The following is an 11002-nucleotide window of genomic DNA, read 5'->3' on the forward strand; positions in this document are numbered from 1 at the left end:
GTTTGCTGCAAACTCTCAACTAATTCTTCAAGCCAGGATATCTGTGGGTTTTCCACTGAGTTGTAACTGCAGAACGTGACGCAGACTGGGGACTGCCAACTGCTTCAAAGCTAGGAAGAGGAAACTCCCACCACATGGTTCCCTTCTCCTAGAATCAGCTTGCCTCCTGGATCTGTCTGCTTTGGGCTTTCTTCCAATGCCCTCACATAGTTATTTTTTTTAGTGCTTTATCCAGAGTACAGAGTTATCAGCAAAAGGTTAATCCAATTGGAGCTTACTTGACTATACACAAAAGCAGAACTCCAGGCTTGAGGGTCATAAAGTCAAAATTGCACTTCTTAGTATCATTTTTCAAGAAGCACTTTGAGACTATCAAGGTGAGGTCTCCTTCAATATCTTCTTTTTTTATTGAAATAGAAAATTCTTCATCTCCTACAGAAAATTTCCATAGAAAGTTCACAGATCATCAACACGAGAGAGTCACTTTGCAATTTCAGAACAATTTGTTTTAAAAACCCAATTCCTAACAACTTCAGGTGGCAATTGTTTTGGCTAATGTAGGCATTATGAGAGAGTCTTAAGCCACATCTGTTACAAATATCTTGCGAAGGTAAACCAGAATTCAGGGAGTTCCAATCATCTCATTTGCCCAATATGCTTACCAGTGAAGGTAAAGAAGTCGACTATATGAAATACCTATCAGTCGAAGGAGGTCTTGGGAGAACAAAACATGCTTATACTTGTGTACTTCATAGAGTTCGTATCTGAGATTGACATATTTGAGTTTGGGATTAAGAATTGGAAGATAATTACTTCCTGGCCTTTTGGCTAATATGAGGTTCTTATGTGTTTAATATCTGATATGTCCTCTGTCCAAGGACAATACATTAAATAGATTTTTGGAGCAGGGAGTTGGAATAAGGAGGCTACTCTTGGCCCTGGTGTTGCAATACTTCCAGGAATGGTGCAGGCCCTCAGGGGCAACAGTAGTGGTACAAATGGCAGGGTGGTTTTGGCTTTTGAAGTCACCCCATGGGCCTATGCACAGAGGAGATCCAGCGGTTTGCTTCTTGTCCTGCAGCAGGAGCTTGGCAGGAAGCCAAGTAGCCAGGTTCTAGCATCCCTGGCCTGAGTACCAAAGGCCTACCTAACACATGGGACAGCTGACCTGTGTGTGTATGGCAATCAGGACAAGCCTCGCCATACTCCATCCACCCCAGAAAAGTCCCAGCCTCCACCTGTCCCCATGTGCTTCCATCTCTGTGCCACTCCCCCTACCACTTAAAAAAAAAAAAAAAAAAAGGAATTGGAAGATAGATATAGGATAGCAGATGATAGAGCATGAAAGAGTTAAACATATTGGTCAGTTCATCCTTTCGTTGCTAGTTTAACAGACTTCAACCAGTCTCAATTTAACCTTGTGTTAGTTATTATAGTATCTAGTAGGGGATCATAATATCTAGAAATTTGCCATGTATCTTATCAGAAATATGACCCAGTAAACAAAATTGTATCTCTTTTTGTGAAACAAACCTACCTGTAATTCCTCCTCCTTAATCACAAAGCTCTAGGACAACAGTGTTCGTTGTTTATGACATGAGACTTAATCATTGTATTTATCGCTACAAATAGATCTGTGGTCCAGTATAGACACTCTTTGCACAAGAGATACATTGAAACAGCTATTTCTAGGTGTTCCCATTGCTTAAATGGGAACTGACATTTGAGAAACTTTAAAATTAAAAGTTAATGAATCAGGAGCTCCTGAGTGGTTCAGTTGGTTCAGTGTCTGACTCTTGGTTTCTGCTCAGGTCAGGATCTCAGGGTCCATGGAGCCCCACGTTGGGTTCCATGCTCAGTGGGGAGTCTGCCTGAGGATCCTTTCTCCCTCTCCCTCTGCCCCCTCCCATGTGTACATGTGCTCGCTCTCTTTCTCTCTCTCTCTAAAAAAAAAAAAAAGTTAATGAGTCCAATTAAAATACTTGAAGTCTTTTAAAAGCTACAATGAGTTCTGAGCCAGCAAGATTAGACGGGAAACGGAGTACACCCTTAACTCACCTATAGGGCGAATGTGTAGACAGCCCGGCTCCTGAACCACAGGAAAAGGAATCGCAAAAGCAAACCTTAGGAATATTCATTCAAATAGGACAAGCTTTTTAGCAAATAAAAGTTAGGATTTAATATCAGGAAAGATTGTATCTTAAAAAAGTTCACTTGGTCAGCCCAAGGCCGTAACTGATAACATTGTCCTGTTGCCAGATACATCCCTACCGTAAAGATGGTAGATCTTTAGATTCAGCCATTTGCTCATTCACTTATTTAACTAGCTTCTACTGAGTGCCAGCAAAATGCTGACACGGGGAAGAGTCTGATAGAATGATGGTGCGCTAAACAGACAGGACTCACATTCATTAGCTCTCACTGTAACACGAAGGATGGATGTGATCCCAAGCATTCTGATCCCAGAGCCCCCCTTTCTAAATTTCATTATATATCAGCAAAACAAACATGCAGAGAATACAACTTTAACCTCTTTTTAGGTAGATCTTTTATTTTCCAATGAATCCTTGCTAGTAGGCCACCTCTCAGAGAGTTGTCTCTTATGTTCCTTTACCCCCAACCATTCACTTACATTTTCCTTCCCACAAGCAAATCTTGAAACCAGAATCAGGTTCTCCTGCTGGCCACGCCAGTTCCTGACCCAGCTCACCACTAAAATATAAAAAGTCCATATTGAAGGGCTCAGAGTCAAAGCATTTTCTCTATCATGGTTTTAACTCTGTGTTCTGATACCAACATTATAAAGGCTAGGGGAAGGCCCATTGTATGTGGGAAACAAAAACAATGTATTTTTAAAAAAAATCCACTGGTTCTTATTCCATGTGTAGAATTTTGATACTAAAATAATTCCCTGAAAAATTGAAAGGAAATGCAGCCCATTAAGTTTCTAAAAAGAAGCGACAGTCCTTTCTAGATTCACTGAAGCCTGATGTATGACAAGCTTCATTTCAAACATGCTTTAAAAACATGATGTAACTCTGACAAGTCAGACTTTGTAACTTGGCAGAGGCAAAGTTTTCGAAATGTATTTATGTATGTGTTGGGTGTAAACTGTTACTGTACTGGGAAACTTCTTGAAAGGGATTTTTATAAGTCTCATCTTGTCTCTCTCAAGTGGCTGTTAAAAATAGAGAGTTTATTGGCAACTATTTTTCCTTGTGTTAGAGAAGGATTAGCTTAATCCTGGTAAAATATCTTAACACTTCAGTATATTCAATTTTATACAACTAAACTTTCATTACGCATAATACTAAAATAACTGCACCTATCCTAAGTGATTCAAAAGTTATACATTTGTCAGGTTTGTTTTTACAGACCTATGAAACTTAAGCACTGTTCTCTAAGTGAGGTGACATTCTGCCTTCCTAGCTACACCTGAACTATTTTAATTTTGGAGGAAGGTTTATTTCTTTTGGGTTTTTTTTTTTTTCCTATAAAATGTTAGAGACTTCTCCTGTGTATTTAATACAGCATGATTGAATAAGTCAAGAAAGCGTTGTAATCTTCACTCCAGTGCCCAATTTACAAAGCTATTTGAGATCCTCCTTTTTAAAATAACCATTTAGAGTTAGGATATTTCTGTTACATACTAGAGCTGATCTCCTTTCCAATTATATAAAGTCCAAATGTGACATTTTTTTCCCCCCTCCCACATTCTGGGCCGGTCCAAAGCTAAGTTCAATGGGCAAAATGTGTCCTGATTCCCCATCAATACATTAAGCTTCATTTTTTTTTCCTTTGGTGTTTCCTCTGCTTTTTTCTCCTCATTCAAAAATATCTTTTGCCCTTCCAGGAGCAAAACCTGATATCAAGAAATAATCTGCCTTTATTTCCAGATAGGACAACTTGCTTTCCCTCTCATAGGAGTATTTGTCTGGCTAAACCTTATCTCTACTCTTCACATGAAATAATGTGTCCTTGTTAAAGAACTTCAGAGTTGTTTCTCCCTTGCGTAAAGGCATGCACCTTGTAGCCTCATGATCTGGACCTTGGAACATCCAAGGTCAGTGACGGGGAAAGAGAGACATGGCAGAATCCCCCTGGCTCTTTCTCACCCTCCCAGAGCCCTTTCTTCCTCTCCCCGTGCCTTGGCAGCACACATCAGGTGCCTCGACCCAATTACCAGGGAAGTTATGAAATGTGGGCGGCGTGTGGCTTTTTGGCTGATCAACAATGATCTTGGCTTCTTTGGGTACCCTGGGCTCCCTTATTCCTACACAGAAAACACACCCATCTCCCCATGGTAGATAGTCCCAAATCCTGGCCCGTCCCTGCCCATGACTCAAAGTCCAGGAAATACTCAATGGTGTCTTCATCAAAATTAGGTAGGACTCTTTTTGGTCTCGAAATGTATGAATGGGACTGTTTTTCCCCCTGCATTTCTCCCATATACTCCCACTCAAAAAGCCACAGTGAAATCACAGGAGAACCCCGCTGGACATTCCCATTCAGAAGGAGGAAGACAAGAAGACAGAGAGCAGCCATGATCCACGGCACCTCTGACCCGGGAGGGTCCCTTGCTGCATCCCACCTAGCTCTGGGGCTTCTTTCCTACCCATTTCCCAACTGGGCCACATACAAAGTGACCTCTGGAGGGCAGGCCTTCTTGGAGGACTGCTGGCTTTTCAGCTCAGTTCCAGCCTTGAGGATTTTGGTGACGCAGGAGTTGTTTGAAGTGTATTCCCCCCGCCCATGCTCACTTTCCTTGGCATTTCATTTCTCTCCAAGACTAAGTTGGTTCCTGATCTTGGTCTGGAAGCATGTGGCCTCTAGAAAAGGAGAGCTGGAGAACTGTAATGGTCTGTCACCAAGCGGGCATCAGTTAAAACCCTTCCCGCAGTCCTGAGATGGAAGTATTGCCACTTTGACCTTTTTCAGATGGAGAATATGGGAAGCTATTTTGGGAAATAAAGTGTCCTTCCCAGGATGCCTCAAAATAGGCGTGTGAGTAATGCTAACCTTGCCCGTATGACTTTATTTGGGGGCATACTTTTGTGCCCAGTTGGTTTGACTGAGGCAAGCCTGAAGACAGCGGAACATCAAATTTGGAAATTGAACCCTTTCCAAAAATTCCAAGACTTGGGGTCACTACACCGAGGTCATATATATGATTTTTGTTTCTTTGGCTCCACATGCATTACGTTTGGGTTAGTTGTTTTCTTTTCAACTAACTAAGATGTTATGTTCAGCTGGACAGGTGCCTGTCTCTGTGTTCAGCGAGAGAAACTGGACACCACTTATTCGCTAAAACACTTAGAATCTCAAATCATGCAATTAGAACTGAGTAAGTACCTTTTGCTGATTGTGAGAAACCTAACTTTTTTTTTTTTTTTTTTTTTTTTAAGAAACACGTTATTTCTTTTTTGTCCCTATGGCTTCGCCTGCCTGGGCACAATTGGACATGGCAAATATCTGCTTGTTCTGATTTCTCACCATGGGTTTTAAACAGCTCATGCCATGGGAACTGACATATCCGGGTCACAGTCAAAAGACATAGCCAAGGTTTTGATCATGTCTAATTCAACTTCGTACCTGTGCTACCTTTCCTCAGAGCATAATTTTGTTTTCGAAATGAATTACATTAAAGACACCTCAGAAGCACTAATTAAAATCCTGCCCTGCCAGCCATCTTGGGGGGATTTACTGCTATCTCTGAATTGTTTACCTGAAATCTGCACTTGAGTCCAGTGAGTTTTAAAGTAATATGACCCTTTGAAAAGGGAGCCTTTCCTTTTCTTCTCTTGCTCCTCCTTCCTTCCTCTTCCTCCTTCTTCTTCTTCTTATTTTTTAATGTGATGGATACTAAAGATCTCAGAACCTTTTCAAATCTAGACTGTCTCTGACTTGGGACTCACTCCCACATAAATGATGGCTGGGCCTAGATTAGGACTAAGGGAGCTTGGAACCCCCCCCACCCCACCGAGGCACATGATGTAAGAGGCTGCCCAAAATAGTCAGTAATCCAGATTAGCAATATTTAAAAGCAGTATATCAAAAAATAAAAATGAATGCAAGTAGTCCCCCAACAACAAAATATCACATTTTAGCATGAAGACACATGGTGGTTTGCTTTACTCTCCTACACTATTGTGTGAAGGGAACAGTCATTTCCAGTTGACCCTGGGCACAGTCAGAGGCCACACTGTTCCTAGGGGTGGGATTACAAAAGGTGACAAATGGAAGAGAGAGAGGGCAGCACAGGGCTTTCTGCAGCATCATGATGTTTGACTGTAGAGCTTGTGTTGGTTTCTACTTGGTTGCAATCATGAGCAGGGAGTTTGACACAGCCATAGAGGGGAGGCACTTTTCCCTTCTCCTCAGGCTCGGGGAGGGCTGAGGCATTCAGTCCCTGCCCCACCTTCAGCTTCTCTGGCTTCCAAAGTGCCAGAGCTGCCCCCCGTCCCCCATCTACGCTTCAGCTCCTTTCAGCCAAGGTCAAGGTGACTCTCTGCTGTGGATACAGAAGCACCTAGGAAGGACTCCACAAAGAATCTAGAACCGCGATCAGAAAAATTCACAACCAGAGCTGAATCAAAATGAGTGACTGTAGTGAAACTCAGTGAGTTTCCGTTTCTGGTTCAGCACATCTTGTCCTAAACTCCTGTGGGCCACACCGTTGATCACATATTGCTCCTCTGGGAGAGGGTGCTCCTGGTGGGGTCCTCCCCACTGACTGACAGATGAGCTTCAAGGGGGCAGCCCTGCCCCTTGAAGGCCGGACTTAATTAGGAAAACTGTCTCTTTGATGCCAACACAATCAACAAAAATGCAAATAAGGAAGTAAGGCAATGAACGAAAACCAATCAAATAGATGTCTGATTTACTATACAAAATCTTAAGTAAACGAGTTAGATTTTTGTGTGTTGACCCGCTGTGTGGTTCTTCTTCTTTAACAGAATGTATGAACCGTCTGTTGTCTAAGCATGTTATGGAGCTGTTCTGTTTCAGTGCTTTCCTTTGGTACATTTGTACGGCAACCTGCAGAATTCTCTGACTTCATCCTCTTTGGGAGCCTTCTACTTAGCTAGATTTCATAAGTGATTTTTTTTTTTTTTTTAAATTTCGGAAAGAAAGGCGCTTTCATACCCAGGGGTCCCGTTCATTCTTCCCACTTCATTTAAATGCATATCTATCAAAATAAAGGCGTGTGCAGCGAAATATGTCTCTACTACTTTGAAAAACCCCTGATAAAGAGAAATGTTCACAGGAAACGTATACCTTGTTTCGCACATCATTTGGATGGCTATTGGGGAAGATCATTATTTAGTAGTAACATATGTTACCAGAGACCTGTTCAGTAGCTCCTTCACCAGAACAAGCTCCATTTCCAGAACATACCCTTTCCTCAGGGAGGACGCTGTGAACCACTGAAGAATCATAGTCATTGACCTGGGTCTGTACGTCAAGTCTAAATGGACAGAGTAAATTGCATAGCGTTTGGTAAAACAAGTTACTCACTGTTCCTCTTTCAAGCCGTAATGACTGTAATTCAATTAGGCTTATTGCCTGTTATTCAATATGATACTACTGTAAAATTGTTGCTTTGCAATCCAAACTTTAGAGTTAAAGAGCCTGCTTTTCTTCCTAAAACACATGGGCTGCTCTTGCACTGGGACAGGATTTCATTATATTTAAAAACTTTTTCCACTGTTTACTTTATCACCGGGGTCAGATAAAGGAGCCAGAGTCAAAATTAGTCTCTTGCTCTGGGATAGGGGAAGTGAACAGAGAGAAACCCCAGTGGAAATCAATGGTGGATTTATTTGTATTTCCATAGTGCCAAAATTACAGGAACATTAGCGATGTTAGAAGAAAAATCATGTGGGAGGGGGAATGGCCATAATTTTGTTGTTGTTGTCAATTTTATTCCTAAACGACACTATAATAAATCTGGGATATTTTGCACAGTGTATATAAAATTGTCTATGAATCCTAAGTATTTTCGACCAATTTCAAAACTTTTCACTGTGCAATAGAATACTTCCCAGCTGAGCCCACCAAAAGGAATTTATAAATAGTTTTTCTTATCCAACCATGAAACATGCCTGGGTATAGAGTTGATTTTTAGATTTAAAAATTTTTTTTTACAAGCTTGAGGAATTTTCATGCAACCTTAAAAAAGAATCCAATCCGAGTAGAGATGAACCAGAGGAAGGACTTGAGTTACTATCTCTGTGACAGGTTCCTAAAACTCTGTCTGTCTTGTGAGTCAAAGAGGATTTGAGTTACCGAGAGATATCCCTGGTGTGTTGCAAACCTCAAAACAAAAACAAAAACAAAAACACAGCTACTTCACTCTTACCATCATCATCATCATCATTATTAGGCAAAACAACATGGAACTTATGATGATATTGAATTCTTTTCAATGAATCTAGTGAATACATTATACAATTTAACGCATGATTATGTAGCTAAGCCTCTGAGTAGGAATGGTCTACCCATGAGTATCCCATAGATGCAAAGTACTGTTCCTTCCACCAACCAATCAAAGCTCTGGGAATGCCATTTGCACTTCCCTAACTTAGAGTTATACCCTTTTTAACACACACGCACACACACACACACACACACACACACCACTAATTTACATAATTGGGGGAAGGAAGGATATTGACTCATATCACTTGTACCCCTCAGAATGCATACTACCCAGCTTAAGAAATACTATACTAAGATTTGATCTGACTACATTGGGGACAACTCCATTCATCCATATCACCATAGGATCCAGACATTCAGGTCTAGATCTACATTAATACAAAATGTTTAGAATGTTAAAAAATATGTTATAAACAATTGTTTTTCTTCCTACATTGCTTAGAAAATGTCCAAATGCCCCTTGTGTTACTGCTATTCCTGAGCAGTGGAAGCTGAAACATGTTATTTTGTTCAGATGTTCTGATGTTCATATGACTTGGATTTCTCTAATATCTTCCCTGGTTGACTTAGCACAAGGTTACTTATTCTGAAACCATCATGAAGTCATACGGGACGGAATTTAAACTGAACAAACGAGCCCCAGTTTTAACTTTCCCTTGACATTGGCACTTTGTATACAGGCATCTTTTAGATTCACCATCATGGCGAAAATCAGTCAATTTCACCTTGTCAAGTTTCTTTGCATGTGAGAGGTCTTGTTAAAAGTGATAAATTCAATTAGTTTGTTGGATTTATAGAATGTCAATCAACCTGACGTGTTTCTTTTTCTTTACCACAGTAAATAAACTAGCCAATTTTCTTTCTACTCTTTCCCTCAGCTCCCCACCAACCAACGGATACGACCAGGCATAGCATTCACTTTGGAAAAACTTGAGTTCGGTGTTTTCATTTGCCAGTCACTAGCTCTATTCCCTGAAATGAGTCCTAGGACCTGCTTCACAGGCTTATCGGTATTAAATGAGATACAGAAGGTCAAGCACAGCGCACAGTGCCGAGCACATGGTAGGACCAAGTAATCAAGAAAAAGATTGCTTTGAGGTCACAGCTTGGGTTGTGGGTAGTTTTGGAGGTGGTGGTGACGGTGTTGAACAAAAGAACCAAGATCAGACTGGTTACAAGGGGAATGGCAATGACAGGACATAATATAGATAAATCTAAAGAATATATATTTTTAAGTTTTTCCTTATTTATTTGAGAGAGAGAGCACCAGCAAGGGGAGGGGCACAGGAGGGAAGCAGACTCCCTGCTGAGTGCAGAGCCCAACCCAGGGCTCCATCCCAGCACCCCAGACCATGACCTGAGTCAAAGTCAGATGCCTAACCGACTGAGCCACCCAGGCCCTCCCAAAGAAAATTTTATAAGAAAGATGATAGAGCACAAATGAAAGAGTCAGGAAAATGTAAGAACCAGAAAGCTTTAAGTAGGCAAATAGCTTTAAGTTCTAAGAGTCCTGGGTACATAACTGCTTTATAACAGGCCCATTTTGGCTAGGCTTAGCTCATGGAATGCAGTTTTCCAAACCAGGATTTTCCATGCTTCCTACTTTAATAGCAGAGATGAAGGAGCCTTTCCTTATTCACAGGGATGAAAGCACTTCAGCCACCTGAAGTCAAGCTATATCTTAAAAGCATCATATTTTACTTTAAAAGTTTATGTACAATTTATGTACTCCATAAAACACATGTGTTCATCTTAAAGATGTTTTTAGACAAAATACAGAGAAAATTGAAAGGTCTAGGAACTCCAGCCTGTCTAACCCTAAAGCCTTTGCAACCCCCCTGGAACGCTACCCCAAACTTCCCAGGGGCCTTAATCACCTGCCGGGACAGGCATGGTGCAGCTCGGGCTTTAACCCAGCGGGGCTCTGCCCTCAGCCAGGCCTCATGGCTCCCAGCAATCGTGGTCTTGGAGCAAAGGGTAGAACTGACTTCCAGTACTGCTGCAAAGCAGATGATGAAAGTATTAAGGAGAGAAGACAATCCTTTATTGGAGGTCATCTGCAAGTTCTCTCAAGGCTATCCCATCCTTGAAGGGTGGTTTCAGAGCTCTAAATCTCTCCTGGACAATTTGGATCAAGTCTTAAAAGTACCCAAGGATCGGACTGAAGTTGGGGGAAGGAATGATGAGGTCACAGAAGCAGCCCCCAGTTGACCACTGACTGTCATGTGCTAGGAGCACCTGTGGGTCAACCCGTCCCTTTTGTCAGGACTTTTTTGTTTGGACTACTTGGAGGGAGGACCCAGCTGTGCTCCACACCCAAGTAGGAAACAGTGGCCCGCCTTCTCGGTGTATGTATGCCCACGCATTGCCTAGAGAATTACATTATTCTTTAGTTAACTAATGAAAAAAATAGGTTCCTTTTTTGACAGTTGACGGACTTATATACCCCCCGATACCAGCCAAAATGTATGCCTAATTATTTTATAAATTACGTTGCGCTGTCACAGACCTCAGGGGAGGCAAGCACTTCTAAGTGTTCTCCCTCCCCTGCCTGAGGCGG

At 41.6% G+C, this 11002-nt stretch overlaps 1 pseudogene; it reads left to right on the forward strand.

Moving 5' to 3' along the window:
• Window positions 1-808: 808 nt before the first annotated feature.
• LOC116594660 lies at window positions 809-975 on the forward strand (annotated as a pseudogene).
• The last annotated feature ends 10027 nt before the right edge of the window (window positions 976-11002 follow it).

This window comes from Mustela erminea, chromosome 6 (genome assembly GCF_009829155.1).
Source record: "Mustela erminea isolate mMusErm1 chromosome 6, mMusErm1.Pri, whole genome shotgun sequence".
Taxonomy (NCBI): Eukaryota; Metazoa; Chordata; class Mammalia; order Carnivora; family Mustelidae; genus Mustela; species Mustela erminea.